Here is a 19,904-nt window from a genome sequence, read left to right on the forward strand (position 1 = left end):
AACTTTTCTGAAACTGACACGCGTCGCATAACATTTGGGGCGCGATATATCGCTGCTCGCTTTTGCTAGAACGTTAGAAAAGGGTTGGATCACCTGGATTTGCACAGGCAGTCTCCTGACGATTACGCTGCTCGCAAAAAAAACTTTTCTGAAACTGACACGCGTCGCATAACTCTTGGGGCACTATATATCGCTGCGTGCTCTCGCTGCAGCACTAGAAAAGGGATGGATCGCCTTGATTTGCACAGCCAGTCTCCTGACGTTTACGCTGCTCGAAATAAAGGCTTTTCTAAAACTTACACGAGTCGCATAACTCTTGGGGCACTATATATCACTGCGCGCTCTCGCTGCAGCACTAGAAAAGGGTTGGATCGCCTTGATTTGCACAGGCAGTCTCCTGACGTTTACGCTGCTCGCAATAAAGCCTTTTCTGAAGCTGACACGCGTCGCATAACTCTTGGGGCACTATATATCGCTACGCGCTCTCGCCGCAGCATTATAAAAGGGTTCGATCGCCTCGATTTGCACAGGCAGTCTCCAAGCGATTAAGCTGCTCGCAATAAAGCCTTTTCTGAAACTGACACGCGTCGTATAACTCTTGGGGCACTATATATCGCTGCGCGCTCTCGCAGCAGCACTAGAAAAGGGTTGGATCGCCTTGATTTGCAGAGGCAGTCTCCTGACGTTTACGCTGCCAGCAATAAAGCCTTTTCTGAAACTTACACGCGTCGCATAACTCTTGGGGCACTGTATATCGCTGCGCGCTCGCGCTGCAGCACTAGAAAAGGGTTGGATTGCCTTGATTTGCACAGGCAGTCTCCTGACGATTACGCTGCTCGCAATAAAGACTTTTCTGAAACTGACACGCGTCGCATAACTCTTGGGGCACTATATATCGCTGCTCGCTCTCGGTACAAAGTTAGAAAAGGGTTGGATCACCTCGATTTGCACAGGCAGTCTCCTGACGATTACGCTGCTCGCAATAGAAACTTTTCTGAAACTGACACGCGTCGCATAACTCTTGGGGCACTATATATTGCTGCGCGCTCTCGCTGCAGCACGAGAAAAGTGTTGGATCGCCTTGATTTGCACAGGCAGTCTCCTGACGATTACGCTGCTCGCAATAAAGACTTTTCTGAAACTGACACGCGTCGCATAACTCTTGGGGCACTATATATCGCTGCGCGTTCTCGCTGCAGCACTAGAAAAGGGTTGGATCGCCTTGATTTGCAGAGGCAGTCTCCTGACGTTTACGCTGCCCGCAATAAAGCCTTTTCTGAAACTTACACGCGTCGCATAACTCTTGGGGCACTGTATATCGGTGCGCGCTCTCGCTGCAGCACTAGAAAAGGGTTGGATGGCCTTGATTTGCACAGGCAGTCTCCTGACGATTACGCTGCTCGCAATAAAGACTATTCTGAAACTGACACGCGTCGCATAACTCTTGGGGCACTATATATCGCTGCTCGCTCTCGCTATAACGTTGGAAAAGGGTTGGATCACCTCGATTTGCACAGGCAGTCTCCTGACGATTACGCTGCTCGCAATAGAAACTTTTCGGAAACTGTCACGCGTCGCATAACTCTTGGGGCACTATATATTGCTGCGCGCTCTCGCTGCAGCACGAGAAAAGTGTTGGATCGCCTTGATTTGCACAGGCAGTCTCCTGACGATTACGCTGCTCGCAATAAAGCCTTTTCTGAAACTGACACGCGTCGCACAACTCTTGGGGAACTATATATCACTGCGCGCTCTCGCTGCAGCACTAGAAAAGGGTTGGCTCGCCTTGATTTGCACACGCAGTCTCCTGACGATTGCGCTGCTCGCAATAAAGCCTTTTCTGAAGCTGACACGCGTCGCATAACTCTTGGGGCAATATATATCGCTACGCGCTCTCGCTGCAGCATTATAAATAGGTTCGATCGCCTCGATTTGCACAGGCAGTCTCCTGACGATTACGCTGCTCGCAATAAAGACTTTTCTGAAACTGACACGCGTCGCATAACTCTTGGGGCACTATATATCGCTGCGCGCTCTCTCTGCAGCACTAGAAAAGTGTTGGATCGCCTTGATTTGCACACACCCCCCGCAGGGGCGTCTGCGTCAGCAGGCGTTTGGTGTGTTGCGACACCACGGACCCGAGCACACGAGGGTTGGACCCACCCGCGTGTAGCCGTGCGCGGCTTAGCCGTGTCCGGGGAAAAGGGGATCCTGGGGGTTGAGCCAATGCCGGGTGTTTGGACCTTTACGGCCCCTCGGCGGCGGCAACACACCCCTTTGGCCTCGGCTTCACGTAGACGGCACCCCCGGACTGATCCACCCGGGGGAAATCGGTAGTTGCCTTTTCCTGTCTCTCTCTTCCTCTAATCTTCGTCTTTCTCTCACTTTTTATCTTTCCTGTCTTCTCCTAGCTTCCACTTACTTCCAATTTTTCCAGGCAGCAAGGGTTAACCTTGTGTGAATAGCCAACCTAGGTTATTTCGTATCTGGTTATAGTGGTAACGTACTGCTGGCGTTTGCAGGCCGTGTTTTACGGATCCTGCAGCGTCCCCTTGTAGGACTCCACGGTGGGTGGCTGGCGTTACTGCCGAAATTATAATCTCTTATGGCTTCTTCTTTCCCCCCATTACCTGATCGCTCCCTCAAGAGGGGGTGCACCGATGATGTCTTTGAATTTTTTGCCCGCCAAAAAGAAACCTTTCCTCGTTTCCATGTAGTGCACTCTGAAACACCAGGCAAACCCGTGCGAACAATTTCTCCATTCCTCGTGTCCAAGTCTCTTACCCAAGTTTTTGGTACAGGTTATAAAGCATCCAGGATGGCAAGCGGCGATCTCCTCTTGGAGCTCCGCAACCAGAAACAATATGAAAATCTACCCAATCTAGTTTCATTTGGTGACGCCAAAGTAACAGTAACTCCTCATCGTACCATGAATACCACCCGTGGCGTAGTCTCCGATGACGATTTATTGGAGCTGGCTGAGGCTGAGCTCTTGGAGGGCTTCAGCGAACAGAATGTCATAAATGTCAGAAGAATCAAGATGAGGCGAGACGGAAAAGAAATTGCGACCAAACACCTAATACTCACCTTTAACTCCAGTGTCCTGCCCGAGTCAATCGAGGCCGGGTACATCAAGCTTCGTATAAGACCGTATGTGCCGAATGCCTTGAGATGTTTCAAATGCCAACGTTTTGGCCACAGCTCGCAGAGCTGCCGAGGCCGCCAAACATGCGCCAAATGCAGTGCCCTTGAACACGCCACTGAAGCATGTAAGAACTCTCTACACTGTGTAAACTGTGACGGGGACCACGCCGCGTACTCGCGGTCGTGCCCCTCCTGGAAGAAGGAAAAAGAAATTGTGACTATAAAAGTAAAAGAGAATATATCGTTCAAAGAGGCACGAAGGCGGGTAGCATACCTGCCAAAGAAAACCTTTGCCGATGTGGCGCGTCAGGGGGCAGCGTCACAACGGCCTCCGGCGGCTGTCCGACCCACAGTCAGTGAGTCGGCAGTCACGCCATCTGCCCCCCCGGTGGTTGCAGCTAGCGCTGCTCCGCCAACCGAGCAGACGGAGCCATCGACCCCGAAGGTGGGAGCAGCCGAGGCTGCCCCAACCTCCGAGGCCCCCTCCAGCGCTGGCAACGGCCAGCGCCGCCAAATCCCTCAGGGAGCCCCATCGACCTCCGGACTGGTGGGCGCAGGGGTCTTGCCCTCCAAGGCAGGACTCTCTCTTGTAACTTCTCGCTCGCAAGAGCACGTGTCCGGCGCCTCACAAGAGGCAATGGACACTACTCCGGTCCTCAAGGCGCACCAAACGCCTAAGGAGCGGCGAGGCTCCCTCGAACGCTCCAGAAAGGCCAGAACCCCCGTTACCGGGCCTCGAAAGAGCTCTGTAACCTAAATCATCACCTCCATTTCCGTACACACAGCACTTATTTACTTTCAACATGGATACACAAATCATTCAATGGAATGTCAGAGGTCTTCTTAGGAACCTTGATGATGTGCAAGAGATTATACACAAACACAATCCAAAAGTGCTGTGTCTACAGGAAACACACCTAAAAACACAACACACAAACTTTCTCCGACAGCATGTTACTTTTCGCAAAGATCGCGATGACGCAATCGCATCATCGGGAGGTGTTGCAATTGTAATCCAAAAGAGCATAGCATGTCAACATTTACAGCTACGAACGGCCCTTGAAGCAGTGGCGGTTCGAATAGTTTTGCTAAACAAACTTATCACTATTTGCTCGATTTATATACCCCCACACTACAAACTAAGCAAACATGAATTTCAGTCATTAATAGATGAATTGCCAGAACCCTATGTTGTTCTTGGCGATTTCAATGCACACAGCACCTTGTGGGGAGACTCTCGTATCGATGCGCGAGGGCGTCTCGTTGAACAGTTCCTTTACTCTTCTGGAGCGTGCCTTCTAAATAAGAAAGAACCCACATATTACTCTCTTGCGAACAGAACCTTTTCGTCAATAGATCTTAGTATAGTTTCCGCCTCTTTACTGCTCGAACTCGAATGGGAAGTTACGAGCAATCCTTACGGGAGCGATCACTTCCCCGTATTGCTAAGAACATCTAAAGAAAATGAATTTCCCCCACAAGCTCCTAGGTGGAAGATTGATACAGCAGACTGGGAGAAATTCCGAACTCTCAGTAATATTTCATGGGATGAGATGTCCTCGTTAGGAATTGATGCTGCCGTGGAATACTTTACAGCCTTCATAATAGATGCCGCAACTAAATGTATATCACAAGTAAATGGCTTGGCATGCAAACGGCGTGTCCCGTGGTGGAACGAGGACTGTAGGATCGCTCGTAAGAAACAGAACAAAGCGTGGGGGTTGCTACGCGCCTCTCCCACTGCGGAGAATCTGTTTAACTTTAAGAAAGTGAAATCGCAAGGCAGGCGAACACGCCGACAGGCTAGAAGAGAGAGTTGGCAGACGTTTTTATCCGGTATCAACTCGTATACAGATGAGGCCAAAGTCTGGAACCGGGTTAATAGGATAAAAGGGCGACAAACATATTCACTTCCTTTGGTAAACACACAAGGTGAAACACTAAAAGATCAGGCAGATTCACTTGGGGAACACTTCGAGAGCGTGTCGAGTTCAAACCATTATTCGCAATCATTTTTGAAATACAAACAAATAGAAGAATGTAAGCCCATAATACGAAAATCCAGGCAGAATGAACCTTATAACCGGCCTTTCAATATTGCTGAGTTGAGAGCTGCCTTGACCACATGCAGGGGCTCTGCGCCGGGACCTGATAGGGTCATGTACGAAATGATCAGAAACTTACACGATGAAACCAAACTTACACTACTCACGCTTTTCAACGCTATTTGGGCTGCGGGAAACCTCCCATCCACATGGAAAGAAGCGATTGTGGTCCCTGTTCTTAAACAGGGCAAGGACCCTTCCTTGGCGGCAAGTTACCGTCCGATAGCTCTTACAAATTGTCTTTGTAAGCTTTTTGAAAAAATGGTTAACCGCAGACTTGTACATTACCTTGAACTCAACAATATCCTCGATCCCTTTCAGTGTGGATTCAGAGAAGGGCGGTCCACAACCGATCACCTTGTGCGCATTCAGGGAAACATTCGCGACGTCTTTCTACATAAACAATATTTCCTATCCGTATTCCTCGATATGGAGAAGGCGTACGACACTACGTGGCGCTATGGAATATTGAGAGACTTGTCGGGAATTGGCATCCGTGGCAATATGCTCGTCCTAATAGAAAGCTATTTGTCCAACCGTACATTTCGTGTGAAAGTCGGCAATGTATTGTCGCGACCTTTTATACAGGAAACTGGTGTACCTCAAGGAGGTGTACTTAGCTGCACGCTCTTCATCGTGAAAATAAACACCCTTCGTGCCTCGTTACCGCCAGCCATTTTTTATTCTGTTTACGTAGACGACATACAGATAGGATTCAAATCCTGCAACCTTACAGTATGTGGGAGGCAAGTGCAACAGGGCTTGAACAAAGTGTCCAAATGGGCAGAAGAAAACGGATTTAAAGTCAACACCAACAAAAGTTCTTGTGTGCTTTTCACAAGAAAGAGAGGGCTCATTGCAGAACCCAGTATCGAAATGTATGGTCAGCGAATTCCTATGAACAAAGAACACAAGTTCTTAGGCATCATACTTGATTCGAAATTAACTTTCATTCCACACATAAAGTACCTCAAGGTCAAATGCTTAAGAACAATGAACTTACTTAAAGTGTTATCCCACACAGCATGGGGCAGCGACAGGAAATGTTTAATGAATCTGTACAAGAGCCTCATCCGATCGCGGTTGGACTACGGTGCCGTGATCTATCATTCTGCAGCCCCGAGCGCGCTAAAGATGCTAGATACGGTCCACCATCTAGGAATCCGACTGGCCACTGGAGCTTTCAGAACAAGTCCCATAGAAAGTTTATATGCAGAATCAAATGAGTGGTCACTACATCTGCAGAGAACATACATCAGCCAAACATATTTCCTGAAAGTCCACTCTAATCCTCAACATCCATGTTTTAATACCATTAACGATATGACATATGCTACGCTCTTTCATAATCGTCCTTCCGTAAGACGGCCTTTTTCGATGCGTGTGAGGCAGCTTAGTGAGGAAATGCATGTCCCACTCCTCGAGCTCCGCCTAATGCAGCCAGCCAAGCTGCTACCTCCTTGGGAGTGGCAGCACATAGAATGCGATATATCTTTCATGCAAGTTACAAAACACGCTCCACAGATTGAAATACAAATGCATTTCCGGGAACTCCAATACAAACACTCCTGCACGGAGTTCTACACAGACGCATCGAAGTCACGCGAGGGGGTGTCCTATGCAGCCGTCGGTCCATCCTTCTTGGAATCCGACGTACTGCATCCGGAAACTAGTATCTTTACGGCTGAGGCCTACGCACTATTGTCGGCTGTGAAGCATATCAGGAAATCAAAACTCCAGAAAGCAGTCATATATACGGACTCCCTTAGTGTTGTGAAGGCCTTGATGGCATTCTCTAACCACAAAAATCCGGTAATTAACGAACTCTATTCTGCTCTGTGTAAAGCGTATGTAGGTAATCAGCATGTCATCATATGCTGGGTGCCAGGTCATAGGGGCATCGAAGGTAACGTTCTGGCGGACCAGATGGCCACGTCAGTTGCATCATTTTCTGCTAATCCCACCGCTGCAGTTCCTGTCACAGACCTGAAGCCCTTCTTACGGAGGATACTACGGAACCAGTGGCAACGCCTATGGGACGCGGAAACAAATAATAAGCTCCACGTGATAAAGCCACAGTTAGGATTCTGGCGTTCCGTAACAAAATCACGCCGGACAGATGTCCTATTCTGTCGTCTAAGAATAGGACACACATTTGGCACACATAACTTTTTACTCACCGGAAACGAGCCTCCAACCTGTGGTAGATGCGGGGAGAGGCTGACCGTCCTCCACGTCCTTCTGGAGTGTCGGGCAGCCGAATCTGAAAGAAAGAAACATTTTCCCTTAGCATACCGCCAGCACATCCCCTTTCATCCAGTAATGTTACTCGGCCCAGAACCGCTGTTTGACTCCAGCGCAGTCCTGGGCTTCCTGAAAGATGTTGTCTTGCATGTTCTTAGCCCCACATGTTCGTAGCGGGTCCTCTCTTCAGAGGATACCGCTGTGATAGCTCTTTCGTTTAGCACGCGCCTCTAGGCCCTTGTGTTTCAAGGGCTCTGGCGAGGCAGCAGTGCTCCAAGTAATTTTACTATCTTATACATTTTCCATTTTGCATCATTCTCCTACGATGGATTTTAATGGTCATAGTTTTCTTCATTAATCATCGCCATAATTTTATAGCACGTAGATTTTACGCACTTTACAGCGAATATTTTTAGGCCACTTTACAGCCAAGTCACATCTTCCATAGTACATCAACATTAACACTTGTCATGGCGCTCTTTGGCCAAACCTGGCCCTTGCGCCACTAAACACAACACATCATCATCATCATCATCATTGATTTGCACAGGCAGTCTCCTGACGTTTACGCTGCTCGCAATAAAGCCGTTTCTGAGACTTACACGCGTCGCATAATTCTTGGGGCACTATATATCACTGCGCGCTCTCGCTCCAGCACTAGAAAAGGGCTGGATCGCCGTGATTTGCACAGGCAGTCTCCTGACGTTTACGCTGCTCGCAATAAAGCCTTTCCTGAAACTGACACGCGTCGCATAACACTCGGGGGGCTATATATGGGTGCGCGCTCTCGCTGCAGCACTAGAAAGAGGTTGGATCGCCTTTATTTGCACAGGCAGTCTCCTGACGATTACGCTGCTCGCAATAAAGACTTTTCTGAAACTGACACGCGTCGCATACCATTTGGGGCGCGATATATTGCTGCTCGCTCTCGATGCAGCACTAGAAAGAGTTGGATCGCCTTGATTAGCACAGGCAATCTCCTGAAGATTATGCTGCTCGCAATAAAGAGTTTTCTGAAACTGACACGCGTCGCATAACTCTTTGGGCACTATATATCGCTGCGCGCTCTCGCTGCAGCACTGGAAAAGGGTTGGATCACCTACATTTGCACAGGCAGTCTCCTGGCGATTACGCTGCTCGCAATAAAGCCTTTTCTGAAACTGACACGCGTCGCATAACATTTGGGGGGCGATATATCTCTGCACGCTCTAGCTGCAGCACTAGAAAATGGTTGGATTGCCTTGATTTGCACAGGCAGTCTCCTGACGATTATGCTGCTCGCAATAAAGACTTTTCTGAAACTGACACGCGTCGCGTAACTCTTGGGGCACTATATATCGCTGCGCGCTCTCGCTGCAGCACTAGAAAAGAGTTGGATCGCCTTGATTTGCACAGGCAGTCTCCTAGCGATTAAGCTGCTCGCAATAAAGCCTTTTCTGAAACTGACACGCGTTGCATAACTCTTGGGGCACTATATATCGCTGCGCACTCTCGCTGCAGCACTAGAAAAGTGTTGGATCGCCTTCATTTGCACAGGCAGTCTCTTGACGATCACGCAGCTCGCAATAAAGACTTTTCTGACACTGACACGCGTCGCATACCATTTGGGGCGCGATATATTGCTGCTCGCTCTCGCTGCAGCACTAGAAAGAGTTGGATCGCCTTGATTTGCACAGGCAATCTCCTGAAGATTATGCTGCTCGCAATAAAGAGTTTTCTGAAACTGACACGCGTCGCATAACTCTTGGGGCACTATATATTACTGAGCACTCTCGCTGCAGCACTAGAAAAGGGTTGGATCGCCTTGATTTGCACAGGCAGTCTCCTGACGGTTACGCTGCTCGCAATAAAGCCTTTTCCGAAGCTGACACACGTCGCATAACTCTTGGGGCACTATATATCGCTACGGGCTCTCGCTGCAGCATTATAAAAGGGTTCGATCGACTTGATTTGCAGAGGCAGTCTCCTGACGATTACGCTGCTCGCAATAAAGCCTTTTCTGAAGCTGACACGCGTCGCATAACTCTTGGGGCACTATATATCGCTACGCGCTCTCGCTGCAGCATTATAAAAAAGTTCGATCGCCTCGATTTGCACAGGCAGTCTCCTGACGATTACGCTGCTCGCAATAGAAACTTTTCTGAAACTGACACGCGTCGCATAACATTTGGGGCGCGATATATCGCTGCTCGCTTTTGCTAGAACGTTAGAAAAGGGTTGGATCACCTGGATTTGCACAGGCAGTCTCCTGACGATTACGCTGCTCGCAAAAAAAACTTTTCTGAAACTGACACGCGTCGCATAACTCTTGGGGCACTATATATCGCTGCGTGCTCTCGCTGCAGCACTAGAAAAGGGATGGATCGCCTTGATTTGCACAGCCAGTCTCCTGACGTTTACGCTGCTCGAAATAAAGGCTTTTCTAAAACTTACACGAGTCGCATAACTCTTGGGGCACTATATATCACTGCGCGCTCTCGCTGCAGCACTAGAAAAGGGTTGGATCGCCTTGATTTGCACAGGCAGTCTCCTGACGTTTACGCTGCTCGCAATAAAGCCTTTTCTGAAGCTGACACGCGTCGCATAACTCTTGGGGCACTATATATCGCTACGCGCTCTCGCCGCAGCATTATAAAAGGGTTCGATCGCCTCGATTTGCACAGGCAGTCTCCAAGCGATTAAGCTGCTCGCAATAAAGCCTTTTCTGAAACTGACACGCGTCGTATAACTCTTGGGGCACTATATATCGCTGCGCGCTCTCGCAGCAGCACTAGAAAAGGGTTGGATCGCCTTGATTTGCAGAGGCAGTCTCCTGACGTTTACGCTGCCAGCAATAAAGCCTTTTCTGAAACTTACACGCGTCGCATAACTCTTGGGGCACTGTATATCGCTGCGCGCTCGCGCTGCAGCACTAGAAAAGGGTTGGATTGCCTTGATTTGCACAGGCAGTCTCCTGACGATTACGCTGCTCGCAATAAAGACTTTTCTGAAACTGACACGCGTCGCATAACTCTTGGGGCACTATATATCGCTGCTCGCTCTCGCTACAAAGTTAGAAAAGGGTTGGATCACCTCGATTTGCACAGGCAGTCTCCTGACGATTACGCTGCTCGCAATAGAAACTTTTCTGAAACTGACACGCGTCGCATAACTCTTGGGGCACTATATATTGCTGCGCGCTCTCGCTGCAGCACGAGAAAAGTGTTGGATCGCCTTGATTTGCACAGGCAGTCTCCTGACGATTACGCTGCTCGCAATAAAGACTTTTCTGAAACTGACACGCGTCGCATAACTCTTGGGGCACTATATATCGCTGCGCGTTCTCGCTGCAGCACTAGAAAAGGGTTGGATCGCCTTGATTTGCAGAGGCAGTCTCCTGACGTTTACGCTGCCCGCAATAAAGCCTTTTCTGAAACTTACACGCGTCGCATAACTCTTGGGGCACTGTATATCGGTGCGCGCTCTCGCTGCAGCACTAGAAAAGGGTTGGATGGCCTTGATTTGCACAGGCAGTCTCCTGACGATTACGCTGCTCGCAATAAAGACTATTCTGAAACTGACACGCGTCGCATAACTCTTGGGGCACTATATATCGCTGCTCGCTCTCGCTATAACGTTGGAAAAGGGTTGGATCACCTCGATTTGCACAGGCAGTCTCCTGACGATTACGCTGCTCGCAATAGAAACTTTTCGGAAACTGTCACGCGTCGCATAACTCTTGGGGCACTATATATTGCTGCGCGCTCTCGCTGCAGCACGAGAAAAGTGTTGGATCGCCTTGATTTGCACAGGCAGTCTCCTGACGATTACGCTGCTCGCAATAAAGCCTTTTCTGAAACTGACACGCGTCGCACAACTCTTGGGGAACTATATATCACTGCGCGCTCTCGCTGCAGCACTAGAAAAGGGTTGGCTCGCCTTGATTTGCACACGCAGTCTCCTGACGATTGCGCTGCTCGCAATAAAGCCTTTTCTGAAGCTGACACGCGTCGCATAACTCTTGGGGCAATATATATCGCTACGCGCTCTCGCTGCAGCATTATAAATAGGTTCGATCGCCTCGATTTGCACAGGCAGTCTCCTGACGATTACGCTGCTCGCAATAAAGACTTTTCTGAAACTGACACGCGTCGCATAACTCTTGGGGCACTATATATCGCTGCGCGCTCTCTCTGCAGCACTAGAAAAGTGTTGGATCGCCTTGATTTGCACACACCCCCCGCAGGGGCGTCTGCGTCAGCAGGCGTTTGGTGTGTTGCGACACCACGGACCCGAGCACACGAGGGTTGGACCCACCCGCGTGTAGCCGTGCGCGGCTTAGCCGTGTCCGGGGAAAAGGGGATCCTGGGGGTTGAGCCAATGCCGGGTGTTTGGACCTTTACGGCCCCTCGGCGGCGGCAACACACCCCTTTGGCCTCGGCTTCACGTAGACGGCACCCCCGGACTGATCCACCCGGGGGAAATCGGTAGTTGCCTTTTCCTGTCTCTCTCTTCCTCTAATCTTCGTCTTTCTCTCACTTTTTATCTTTCCTGTCTTCTCCTAGCTTCCACTTACTTCCAATTTTTCCAGGCAGCAAGGGTTAACCTTGTGTGAATAGCCAACCTAGGTTATTTCGTATCTGGTTATAGTGGTAACGTACTGCTGGCGTTTGCAGGCCGTGTTTTACGGATCCTGCAGCGTCCCCTTGTAGGACTCCACGGTGGGTGGCTGGCGTTACTGCCGAAATTATAATCTCTTATGGCTTCTTCTTTCCCCCCATTACCTGATCGCTCCCTCAAGAGGGGGTGCACCGATGATGTCTTTGAATTTTTTGCCCGCCAAAAAGAAACCTTTCCTCGTTTCCATGTAGTGCACTCTGAAACACCAGGCAAACCCGTGCGAACAATTTCTCCATTCCTCGTGTCCAAGTCTCTTACCCAAGTTTTTGGTACAGGTTATAAAGCATCCAGGATGGCAAGCGGCGATCTCCTCTTGGAGCTCCGCAACCAGAAACAATATGAAAATCTACCCAATCTAGTTTCATTTGGTGACGCCAAAGTAACAGTAACTCCTCATCGTACCATGAATACCACCCGTGGCGTAGTCTCCGATGACGATTTATTGGAGCTGGCTGAGGCTGAGCTCTTGGAGGGCTTCAGCGAACAGAATGTCATAAATGTCAGAAGAATCAAGATGAGGCGAGACGGAAAAGAAATTGCGACCAAACACCTAATACTCACCTTTAACTCCAGTGTCCTGCCCGAGTCAATCGAGGCCGGGTACATCAAGCTTCGTATAAGACCGTATGTGCCGAATGCCTTGAGATGTTTCAAATGCCAACGTTTTGGCCACAGCTCGCAGAGCTGCCGAGGCCGCCAAACATGCGCCAAATGCAGTGCCCTTGAACACGCCACTGAAGCATGTAAGAACTCTCTACACTGTGTAAACTGTGACGGGGACCACGCCGCGTACTCGCGGTCGTGCCCCTCCTGGAAGAAGGAAAAAGAAATTGTGACTATAAAAGTAAAAGAGAATATATCGTTCAAAGAGGCACGAAGGCGGGTAGCATACCTGCCAAAGAAAACCTTTGCCGATGTGGCGCGTCAGGGGGCAGCGTCACAACGGCCTCCGGCGGCTGTCCGACCCACAGTCAGTGAGTCGGCAGTCACGCCATCTGCCCCCCCGGTGGTTGCAGCTAGCGCTGCTCCGCCAACCGAGCAGACGGAGCCATCGACCCCGAAGGTGGGAGCAGCCGAGGCTGCCCCAACCTCCGAGGCCCCCTCCAGCGCTGGCAACGGCCAGCGCCGCCAAATCCCTCAGGGAGCCCCATCGACCTCCGGACTGGTGGGCGCAGGGGTCTTGCCCTCCAAGGCAGGACTCTCTCTTGTAACTTCTCGCTCGCAAGAGCACGTGTCCGGCGCCTCACAAGAGGCAATGGACACTACTCCGGTCCTCAAGGCGCACCAAACGCCTAAGGAGCGGCGAGGCTCCCTCGAACGCTCCAGAAAGGCCAGAACCCCCGTTACCGGGCCTCGAAAGAGCTCTGTAACCTAAATCATCACCTCCATTTCCGTACACACAGCACTTATTTACTTTCAACATGGATACACAAATCATTCAATGGAATGTCAGAGGTCTTCTTAGGAACCTTGATGATGTGCAAGAGATTATACACAAACACAATCCAAAAGTGCTGTGTCTACAGGAAACACACCTAAAAACACAACACACAAACTTTCTCCGACAGCATGTTACTTTTCGCAAAGATCGCGATGACGCAATCGCATCATCGGGAGGTGTTGCAATTGTAATCCAAAAGAGCATAGCATGTCAACATTTACAGCTACGAACGGCCCTTGAAGCAGTGGCGGTTCGAATAGTTTTGCTAAACAAACTTATCACTATTTGCTCGATTTATATACCCCCACACTACAAACTAAGCAAACATGAATTTCAGTCATTAATAGATGAATTGCCAGAACCCTATGTTGTTCTTGGCGATTTCAATGCACACAGCACCTTGTGGGGAGACTCTCGTATCGATGCGCGAGGGCGTCTCGTTGAACAGTTCCTTTACTCTTCTGGAGCGTGCCTTCTAAATAAGAAAGAACCCACATATTACTCTCTTGCGAACAGAACCTTTTCGTCAATAGATCTTAGTATAGTTTCCGCCTCTTTACTGCTCGAACTCGAATGGGAAGTTACGAGCAATCCTTACGGGAGCGATCACTTCCCCGTATTGCTAAGAACATCTAAAGAAAATGAATTTCCCCCACAAGCTCCTAGGTGGAAGATTGATACAGCAGACTGGGAGAAATTCCGAACTCTCAGTAATATTTCATGGGATGAGATGTCCTCGTTAGGAATTGATGCTGCCGTGGAATACTTTACAGCCTTCATAATAGATGCCGCAACTAAATGTATATCACAAGTAAATGGCTTGGCATGCAAACGGCGTGTCCCGTGGTGGAACGAGGACTGTAGGATCGCTCGTAAGAAACAGAACAAAGCGTGGGGGTTGCTACGCGCCTCTCCCACTGCGGAGAATCTGTTTAACTTTAAGAAAGTGAAATCGCAAGGCAGGCGAACACGCCGACAGGCTAGAAGAGAGAGTTGGCAGACGTTTTTATCCGGTATCAACTCGTATACAGATGAGGCCAAAGTCTGGAACCGGGTTAATAGGATAAAAGGGCGACAAACATATTCACTTCCTTTGGTAAACACACAAGGTGAAACACTAAAAGATCAGGCAGATTCACTTGGGGAACACTTCGAGAGCGTGTCGAGTTCAAACCATTATTCGCAATCATTTTTGAAATACAAACAAATAGAAGAATGTAAGCCCATAATACGAAAATCCAGGCAGAATGAACCTTATAACCGGCCTTTCAATATTGCTGAGTTGAGAGCTGCCTTGACCACATGCAGGGGCTCTGCGCCGGGACCTGATAGGGTCATGTACGAAATGATCAGAAACTTACACGATGAAACCAAACTTACACTACTCACGCTTTTCAACGCTATTTGGGCTGCGGGAAACCTCCCATCCACATGGAAAGAAGCGATTGTGGTCCCTGTTCTTAAACAGGGCAAGGACCCTTCCTTGGCGGCAAGTTACCGTCCGATAGCTCTTACAAATTGTCTTTGTAAGCTTTTTGAAAAAATGGTTAACCGCAGACTTGTACATTACCTTGAACTCAACAATATCCTCGATCCCTTTCAGTGTGGATTCAGAGAAGGGCGGTCCACAACCGATCACCTTGTGCGCATTCAGGGAAACATTCGCGACGTCTTTCTACATAAACAATATTTCCTATCCGTATTCCTCGATATGGAGAAGGCGTACGACACTACGTGGCGCTATGGAATATTGAGAGACTTGTCGGGAATTGGCATCCGTGGCAATATGCTCGTCCTAATAGAAAGCTATTTGTCCAACCGTACATTTCGTGTGAAAGTCGGCAATGTATTGTCGCGACCTTTTATACAGGAAACTGGTGTACCTCAAGGAGGTGTACTTAGCTGCACGCTCTTCATCGTGAAAATAAACACCCTTCGTGCCTCGTTACCGCCAGCCATTTTTTATTCTGTTTACGTAGACGACATACAGATAGGATTCAAATCCTGCAACCTTACAGTATGTGGGAGGCAAGTGCAACAGGGCTTGAACAAAGTGTCCAAATGGGCAGAAGAAAACGGATTTAAAGTCAACACCAACAAAAGTTCTTGTGTGCTTTTCACAAGAAAGAGAGGGCTCATTGCAGAACCCAGTATCGAAATGTATGGTCAGCGAATTCCTATGAACAAAGAACACAAGTTCTTAGGCATCATACTTGATTCGAAATTAACTTTCATTCCACACATAAAGTACCTCAAGGTCAAATGCTTAAGAACAATGAACTTACTTAAAGTGTTATCCCACACAGCATGGGGCAGCGACAGGAAATGTTTAATGAATCTGTACAAGAGCCTCATCCGATCGCGGTTGGACTACGGTGCCGTGATCTATCATTCTGCAGCCCCGAGCGCGCTAAAGATGCTAGATACGGTCCACCATCTAGGAATCCGACTGGCCACTGGAGCTTTCAGAACAAGTCCCATAGAAAGTTTATATGCAGAATCAAATGAGTGGTCACTACATCTGCAGAGAACATACATCAGCCAAACATATTTCCTGAAAGTCCACTCTAATCCTCAACATCCATGTTTTAATACCATTAACGATATGACATATGCTACGCTCTTTCATAATCGTCCTTCCGTAAGACGGCCTTTTTCGATGCGTGTGAGGCAGCTTAGTGAGGAAATGCATGTCCCACTCCTCGAGCTCCGCCTAATGCAGCCAGCCAAGCTGCTACCTCCTTGGGAGTGGCAGCACATAGAATGCGATATATCTTTCATGCAAGTTACAAAACACGCTCCACAGATTGAAATACAAATGCATTTCCGGGAACTCCAATACAAACACTCCTGCACGGAGTTCTACACAGACGCATCGAAGTCACGCGAGGGGGTGTCCTATGCAGCCGTCGGTCCATCCTTCTTGGAATCCGACGTACTGCATCCGGAAACTAGTATCTTTACGGCTGAGGCCTACGCACTATTGTCGGCTGTGAAGCATATCAGGAAATCAAAACTCCAGAAAGCAGTCATATATACGGACTCCCTTAGTGTTGTGAAGGCCTTGATGGCATTCTCTAACCACAAAAATCCGGTAATTAACGAACTCTATTCTGCTCTGTGTAAAGCGTATGTAGGTAATCAGCATGTCATCATATGCTGGGTGCCAGGTCATAGGGGCATCGAAGGTAACGTTCTGGCGGACCAGATGGCCGCGTCAGTTGCATCATTTTCTGCTAATCCCACCGCTGCAGTTCCTGTCACAGACCTGAAGCCCTTCTTACGGAGGATACTACGGAACCAGTGGCAACGCCTATGGGACGCGGAAACAAATAATAAGCTCCACGTGATAAAGCCACAGTTAGGATTCTGGCGTTCCGTAACAAAATCACGCCGGACAGATGTCCTATTCTGTCGTCTAAGAATAGGACACACATTTGGCACACATAACTTTTTACTCACCGGAAACGAGCCTCCAACCTGTGGTAGATGCGGGGAGAGGCTGACCGTCCTCCACGTCCTTCTGGAGTGTCGGGCAGCCGAATCTGAAAGAAAGAAACATTTTCCCTTAGCATACCGCCAGCACATCCCCTTTCATCCAGTAATGTTACTCGGCCCAGAACCGCTGTTTGACTCCAGCGCAGTCCTGGGCTTCCTGAAAGATGTTGTCTTGCATGTTCTTAGCCCCACATGTTCGTAGCGGGTCCTCTCTTCAGAGGATACCGCTGTGATAGCTCTTTCGTTTAGCACGCGCCTCTAGGCCCTTGTGTTTCAAGGGCTCTGGCGAGGCAGCAGTGCTCCAAGTAATTTTACTATCTTATACATTTTCCATTTTGCATCATTCTCCTACGATGGATTTTAATGGTCATAGTTTTCTTCATTAATCATCGCCATAATTTTATAGCACGTAGATTTTACGCACTTTACAGCGAATATTTTTAGGCCACTTTACAGCCAAGTCACATCTTCCATAGTACATCAACATTAACACTTGTCATGGCGCTCTTTGGCCAAACCTGGCCCTTGCGCCACTAAACACAACACATCATCATCATCATCATCATTGATTTGCACAGGCAGTCTCCTGACGTTTACGCTGCTCGCAATAAAGCCGTTTCTGAGACTTACACGCGTCGCATAATTCTTGGGGCACTATATATCACTGCGCGCTCTCGCTCCAGCACTAGAAAAGGGCTGGATCGCCGTGATTTGCACAGGCAGTCTCCTGACGTTTACGCTGCTCGCAATAAAGCCTTTCCTGAAACTGACACGCGTCGCATAACACTCGGGGGGCTATATATGGGTGCGCGCTCTCGCTGCAGCACTAGAAAGAGGTTGGATCGCCTTTATTTGCACAGGCAGTCTCCTGACGATTACGCTGCTCGCAATAAAGACTTTTCTGAAACTGACACGCGTCGCATACCATTTGGGGCGCGATATATTGCTGCTCGCTCTCGATGCAGCACTAGAAAGAGTTGGATCGCCTTGATTAGCACAGGCAATCTCCTGAAGATTATGCTGCTCGCAATAAAGAGTTTTCTGAAACTGACACGCGTCGCATAACTCTTTGGGCACTATATATCGCTGCGCGCTCTCGCTGCAGCACTGGAAAAGGGTTGGATCACCTACATTTGCACAGGCAGTCTCCTGGCGATTACGCTGCTCGCAATAAAGCCTTTTCTGAAACTGACACGCGTCGCATAACATTTGGGGGGCGATATATCTCTGCACGCTCTAGCTGCAGCACTAGAAAATGGTTGGATTGCCTTGATTTGCACAGGCAGTCTCCTGACGATTATGCTGCTCGCAATAAAGACTTTTCTGAAACTGACACGCGTTGCATAACTCTTGGGGCACTATATATCGCTGCGCACTCTCGCTGCAGCACTAGAAAAGTGTTGGATCGCCTTCATTTGCACAGGCAGTCTCTTGACGATCACGCAGCTCGCAATAAAGACTTTTCTGACACTGACACGCGTCGCATACCATTTGGGGCGCGATATATTGCTGCTCGCTCTCGCTGCAGCACTAGAAAGAGTTGGATCGCCTTGATTTGCACAGGCAATCTCCTGAAGATTATGCTGCTCGCAATAAAGAGTTTTCTGAAACTGACACGCGTCGCATAACTATTGGGGCACCATATATCACTGCGCGCTCTCGCTGCAGCACTAGAAAAGGGTTGGATCGCCTTGATTTGCACACGCAGTCTCCTGACGATTACGCTGCTCGCAATAAAGCCTTTTCTGAAGCTGACACGCGTCGCATAACTCTTGGGGCACTATATATCGCTACGCGCTCTCGCTGCAGCATTATAAAAAGGTTCGATCGCCTCGATTTGCACAGGCAGTCTCTTGACGATTACGCTGCTCGCAATAAAAACTTTTCTGAGACTGACACGCGTCGCATAACTCGTGGGGCACTATATATCGATGCGCGCTCTCGCTGCAGCACTAGAAAAGGGGTGGATCGCCTTGATTTGCACAGGCAGTCTCCTGACGTTTACGCTGCTCGCAATAAAGCCTTTTCTGAAACTTACACGCGTCGCATACTTCTTGGGGCATTATATATCACTGAGCACTCTCGCTGCAGCACTAGAAAAGGGTTGGATCGCATTGATTTGCACAGGCAGTCTCCTGACGGTTACGCTGCTCGCAATAAAGCCTTTTCCGAAGCTGACACACGTCGCATAACTCTTGGGGCACTATATATCGCTACGGACTCTCGCTGCAGCATTATAAAAGGGTTCGATCGCCTTGATTTGCACAGGCAGTGTCCTGACCTTTACGCTGCTCGCTATAAAGCCTTTGCTGAAACACACACGCGTCGCATAACGCTTAGGGCACTATATATCACTGCGTGCTCTCGCTGCAGCACTAGAAAAGGGCTGGATCGCCTTGATTTGCACAGACAGTCTCCTGACGTTTACGCTGCTCGCAATAAAGCCTTTTCTGAAGCTGACACGCGTCACATAACTCTTGGGGCACAATATATCGCTACGCGCTCTCGCTGCAGCATTATAAAAGGGTTCGATCGCCTCGATTCGCACAGGCAGTCTCCTGACGATTACGCTGCTCGCAATAAAAACTTTTCTGAAACTGCCACGCATCGCATAACACTCGGGGGCTATATATGGCTGCGCGCTCTCGCTGCAGCACTAGAAAGAGGTTGGATCGCCTTTATTTGAACGGGCATTCTCCTGACGATTACGCTGCTCTTAGTAAAAACTTTTCTGAAACTAACACGCGTCGCTCTCGCTACAACGTTAGAAAAGGGTTGGATCACCTCGATTTGCACAGGCAGTCTCCTGACGA

The sequence above is a fragment of the Dermacentor andersoni genome, chromosome 6, assembly GCF_023375885.2.
Source record: "Dermacentor andersoni chromosome 6, qqDerAnde1_hic_scaffold, whole genome shotgun sequence".
Taxonomy (NCBI): Eukaryota; Metazoa; Arthropoda; class Arachnida; order Ixodida; family Ixodidae; genus Dermacentor; species Dermacentor andersoni.